Source organism: Cervus elaphus, chromosome 23 (assembly GCF_910594005.1).
Source record: "Cervus elaphus chromosome 23, mCerEla1.1, whole genome shotgun sequence".
In the NCBI taxonomy this organism is placed as follows: Eukaryota; Metazoa; Chordata; class Mammalia; order Artiodactyla; family Cervidae; genus Cervus; species Cervus elaphus.
The window spans coordinates 4,561,970-4,567,969 of NC_057837.1; positions in this window are offsets into that span (position 1 = coordinate 4,561,970).

Below are 6,000 nucleotides of genomic sequence, written 5' to 3' on the forward strand. Positions count from 1 at the left end.
CCTCCTGCCCCTTGCATTAGGACTGTGGAATAATATCCACTGGGCCACCAGAGAAGTCCCCTGACTTGTTCTTCATGACTGTTGCTGGTTGAAGAAGGGAGATACGAGAACTTTTCTGTGTATGCCTTGCTTGGCAGAGTGTTGAATTGTCTCATTTCCATGTGTTATTTAACTAAACTTTTTTTGAGCTTTTAAAATTTGCTTTCAATTTTTAATGGATGAAGAAGGAAGGATCATCCAGACTAGGCAGAACTGAATGTCTGATAGCTTCATGGTCTCAAATGACAAAGTATTACAATTTCATAATGAGTTTGATGCCCTTTACATGGAAAACAATCCATGGATTGTGGGATGACAGTGCTTCACAAAACATGGGGCTCTCTTCACAAAGGACTTTGGGGAAGAGCATTAGAAGCAGCAACTCGAAAACAAGTCACGACTGGCTAGGAGGCCAGGGAGTTCCTGGTGGGAACTGCTGTTCAACCGCTCAGTCGTGTCTGACTCTTTGAGGCCCTGTGGGCTGCAGCATGCCAGGCTTCCCTTTGGCTCAAACTCACGTCCACTGAGTCGGTGATGCCATCCAGCTGTCTCATCCTCATCCTGGTAGGGGTAGCAGGTCCTGTTTTCTAGGTGAACCAGCCAAAGCTGAGGTGGAGTGTTGTCACTGGTGTTTGTTGGGTTTCCTAGACAGTGAGGCATTTCCTGGAAGTATGGGTTGACTTAGGTTGAGATTTGTGACATGGACCAGGCTGCTGGAGCAGCCAAATGTCCTTTATCAGACAGTAGGCTCTTGTGTTTCAGAAAGCTTTGTGATTTGGTCCAGAACTCAGCCTTTATCATGTTTTGTTATACTCCTTTCCTACTAAGTAAACTGAATCCTTAAGGAGGGTTGCCTGTGTTTGCTGTTGTTGTTTATTCATTAAATTGTGTCTGACTCTTTGAGACCCCATGGACTGAGTCTGCCAGGCTCCTCTGACCATGGAATTTTCCAGGCAAGAATACTGGAGTGGGTTGCCATTTCCTGCTCCAGGGGATCTTCCCCACCCAAGAATTGAACCTATGTCTCCTGTGTTGGCAGGCAGATATTTAGGCATATTCTTTACCACTGAGCCACCTGGGAAACTGGGCTTAAATAAAATACAGAAAGTACCACGGGTCAAAATTCTCACCGGACGGTGACAAGGGCATCCCAGGGTCCACTCACAAACTTGTATGAATATCGCAATTACTCTTCCTCCTCCTAGTAATTTCACATTGCAAAGCAACCCTGGTAGAACACACAAAAATGAAAGTAAATGACAGAAGTGGGCATTTTCTTCAGTTTCTAACTCTGGAATTCCTAGATAGAAAGGTATGTGGGGTGGGGGGTGGGGGGATCTTGTTGACAGCATAACGATTCATTTACTTCCTAACTTGACTAGTCATGTACTGTACTTCGGGGCAAGCAATAGGGTTATTTTTCCAATGGGAAAACAATCAATTTGTTGAAAGGCGGAAAGGTGAAAATATTCTCTAAGCTGGTTCCATCTGGGAGGCTGCATGTCATTTTCCAGGTAGTCTTAAAAGGTGTGTGAAACCGAGGAGTGTTTGAAGACTTGACCACCCACTGGTGAAAGCAACAATTTCTTACAGCTTTCTTACTGCTTTAGGGGGAAAGGGTTCTTTTTGTTTTTATGTATTTAGATACAGTTGCCCAACATGCTCATTAAATAAGGGCTGTAAGGTCCCAGATCACATTGTTCTGTTTCTTGCACGCAAGTGGTGGGGGCTTGTGCCTGGTAATCCTTCACACGTAATGAGTTAGTATGACTCCAGACCGTGATGAACAAAATGGCTGGTGGGCTGTGTGTTTAGTCCCTGTCATGTCTGACTCTTTGCGACCCCATAGACCGTAGCCCACCAGGCTCCTCTGTCCATGGGGATTTTCCAGGCAAGAATACTGGAGTGGGTTGCCATGCCCTCCTACAGGGATTGAACCCAGGGATTGAACCCCAGTCCATGGGGATTCTCCAGGCAAGAATACTGGAGTGGGTTGCCATGCCCTCCTACAGGGATTGAACCCAGTTCTCCCACATTGCAGGAGGATTTTTTACTATCTGAGCCACCAAGGAAGACCAAGAATATAGGAGTGGGTAGCCTATCCCTTCTCTATGTGATCTTCCTGACTCAGAAATCAAACCGGGGTTTCCTGCATTGCAGGCAGATTCTTTACCAGCTGAGCTACCAGGGAAGCCCCAGACTGCTGGTAAGTTCAGTTTATGATCCAATTGCAGGATTTTTCCAAGGCTGCCTCGTGATTTGGGGGTTTCCTCTTTCCTTTAGTTTTCATCAATTTCTTAGCTAATGGTGGTCCAATTAGGATGAATTGGAGAGGCAAGGGAAAAAGTCTGATGATTTGGGGAAAAAGAAATTTTGAAGGCCCTGTATTACATCTAGTACCGCATTTTTGAATTTTATAGAATCAAAGAGTTTTGTTTTGAATGGCATTTAGATATTTGCAAGCTAGGTTTGGGGTTAGTTATTGATAGTCAAAAAGGTTTTGTTCGTGTAATTCTTAGAATCTATTTTAATCATTTTTGTTTCTTAATGAAAACATACCTTAACTTGGCCTGATACTTTTCTGTAACTTTCTATAAATAGGGGCCTCTTTTTGTTTGACTTACTTTTATTCAAAAAATAAATAAACACAGCACAAATTATATTTTCTCTGTAAGCACAACATGGCAGGCATCCAGTTGTCCTCAGCATTCGTGGCCCCCCAAAGGGAAATCTTTGAAATCACACACACACACACACACACACACACATACACACACACATACTGAATAAACTGTTCCCAAGCTGCTCTTCTGAATCTCCATCCTTCCATTCCTGGGAAGTAACTAAGTCGCTAAGAAAGATTTAGGCAAGTTTTCAAGTCATAGGTGTTGGGAATCTGGCCCTTTATATTCTGTCTACAGAAACTTCTGTGGGCGCCATGGTCAGACTGGATGCTGCTTCTTACATTTGTTTATGGATTTCTCCCAAGTATTTGGATCTCTCTGGTTTCCATTTGAATGTCTGCGGCTGAGAGCAACCATGTGAGCAAAAATAGTCCAGGGGCAAAACAACCTCAGACAGACGGCAGTGAGTATGGAACTGCAGCCTGAAATATCTGCATCGTCATCAGCCGGTGCTAAAAGGGGGTCAGTGGATGTTTCTGGATTGGAGGCACAGGCAGGATATGGAATCTTGGAAGGGTTTTCCTCTATTGATATCCATGTGATTTGGGGGTTTTTGCTAATAGTTCTTGCCACTCACTATGAGTGCCAGAATAAATAATAGTGGCCAGGGAAATAAAGCCCTCTGGAACTCATTTAAAGAAAACTAAAAGGAGACTTCTCCTGCCAACCTGAGCTTCATCTTTCAACCCACAACTGAGAGAGATGGAGACAGAGACAGATACTTTGGAGTCTGGTGGACAGTTGGTAAAGAAAAAAAAGTCATCATTAAAGTCTGTGTATTGATTTGCCTACTGATCTGATGATTGTCATATTTTCTCTGTTTACTGTGTGCTCCTCATAAATTGTCATTTTGTTCCTTCAAGTGACGCTTTGAAGTAAGTATGATCATTGTCCCCAAGTTGCAAATGGAGAAACTGATACACAGACAGTGATTTGCTCATGGTATGGCTGGGCAGAGGGAGAAAGAAGATGGATCTGAACTCAGGAAGGTTGGCCCCATGCCTTGGAATTGCCCAGTATTTTTATTATCCTGGCCTTTATTTCCCCTCCCTGCTTTGTTCTCCCTTTTGCATACAGACTATCTTTGAAAATATCTGGGATCTAGGTTAGAGGGTCATAAATGATCAATCATGAACCTGTCTGATCAGAGTAAAGTTTGTGGGACTTGGGAGGATTTCCTTGCCCCTGAGAGCACTCTCTTAATTAACATACGTCATCTGTTATTCTCTCTCAATTTGGGCAGCTGTCTTATTTATAAGAAATATTTCCTTTTAATGTTTTTCAATTCATAAAAATAATTCCTGGAACTTAGAAGAAATGAAAAATCTCATCCCTCACTTTTTGGAGAGCATGGTAAATAAAAACTGGGTGCCTGTTTGAACTTGGCATGTCCTGAAGATTAGAACATAAGATAAAGGTCTGTGGGGAGAGGGAGTGTAGCCCAGAACTGATGATGATTTTAAGCTGTGACATCACAAACCAGGTTCAAATCTGGGCTCTGACACTGATTTTTTGCCTTGGGCAAATTAAATACCGTTACATGCCTCAGTTTTCTCACCTGTAAAATGGAAATAACAATAGAACCTAATTCATGGGGTTGCTATGAGGTTCATCATGGGTGTTTAAAGCATTGAAGATCATATTTTGTATCAGAAAGTGATCAATAAATTTAGATATTTTCACTCATTCTTAAGGGCTCCCACATAAAGTTACCCGGTGCAAATGCTGTGCACTTTCCAAAAAAGACATTCTGGAGGTTGATTTATCAGTGATGTAAGATTGTAGAAATTCCAGGCGCTTCATGTCACTTTCCTGAAATCTAGCAGGTTGAAAACAGAAGTGTCATCTTTAGCCACTCTGGCTCACTTCATGCATAAAATTTGTCACTCAGTCTTATAGATCATCCTTCCACTCAGACTCTGAAATTGTCTCCGCCCCCCCCCCCCCAAATTAGAACTACTTGGCACCCTGTGCGTGCAATTCCCCACAATCCCCCCGAACCCACCCCTCACTCACAGCTTCCCATGCACTGGAGGATCCTTTCCCAACCAGTTGCCTTTGGAATCTCTCCAGATATCAGAACTCCAGTTATAACCTACTCTTTTTAAAAATTATTTTTATGGACTTATAATTGCTTTGCAGTGATGTTTTGGTTTCTGCTCTACAATGAAGTGAATAGGCTGTATCCATACCTATGTCCCTTCCCTCTTGGACCTGCCTCCTACCCCAAGCTTCCTCATCCCATCCCTCTAGGTCATCACAGAGCAGCAAGCTGAGCTGCCTGCGCTATGCTGCGGCTTCCCAGCAGCTATCTGTTTTACACATGGTGTGTATATATGCATATGTATATAAATATCAATATATGTATATATGGAGGTGGTGGTTTAGTTGCTAAGTTGTGTCTGATTCTTGCAACCCCCGTGGACTGTAGCCCACCAGGCTCCTCTGTCCATGGGATTTCCCAGGAAAGAATACTGGAGTGGGTTACTATTTCCTTCCCCAGAGGATCTTCCCCACCCAGGGATCAAACCTGCATCTCCTGCATTGCAGGCATATTCTTTACAGCTGATCCACCAGGGAACCCCTATTTCACACTGGGGACCTCACTAAAACATCAGATTCGAGGTTATTGGGTCTGAGATGGAGCCAGAAACTCTTATTTCTAACAGACTCCTGGGCAATAGAGGCACTGCGCTGAGGAACAAGGCCGTAGATTTCCTAAAGGACCTCATAACTTTTCCCTCTGCTTTTCATACGGGCTTCTCCCATCGTCTCTTCTGCCAGAGCTGTTTCTTCAAACAATCCTGTTATTTATCTTTAATAGCTCCCTTCAGTTTACAGAAAAAAAAGAATCCAAATGAGTTTCCAGAGCGTTCAAGTCTCTCTATTTGAAATGCTATTAAATCATCAGTGAGTCACTAAATAATAATTCTTCCTCCCCTAATCTTCTCCACTGCTCGTTCAGCCTTAATCACCCTTTGCACAGAGATTTCTAGTAAGCGCCTCCGATAAGTCCTTTCCACTCATGGATAGTTGGGATTTGTTCTTGCCTCAGCTCTGAAGAGCTCTTTGAGAGTCCGTCGTGGCTGTCCTGATCCAAGCGCAGAGCTGGGGAGGTGGCCAGTGCTTGCCAATGCCTCCTCGGTGGATTGTGTTAGACTCTGAGTAATTAGGGTGTGGCCACCGCCAAAAGATGGTGATGGATGAATTTGCTGTAATTCACTTTAAAAAAAATTTGGGTGATGGGCAATTGTAAATAATAGAGCTATACTAGATT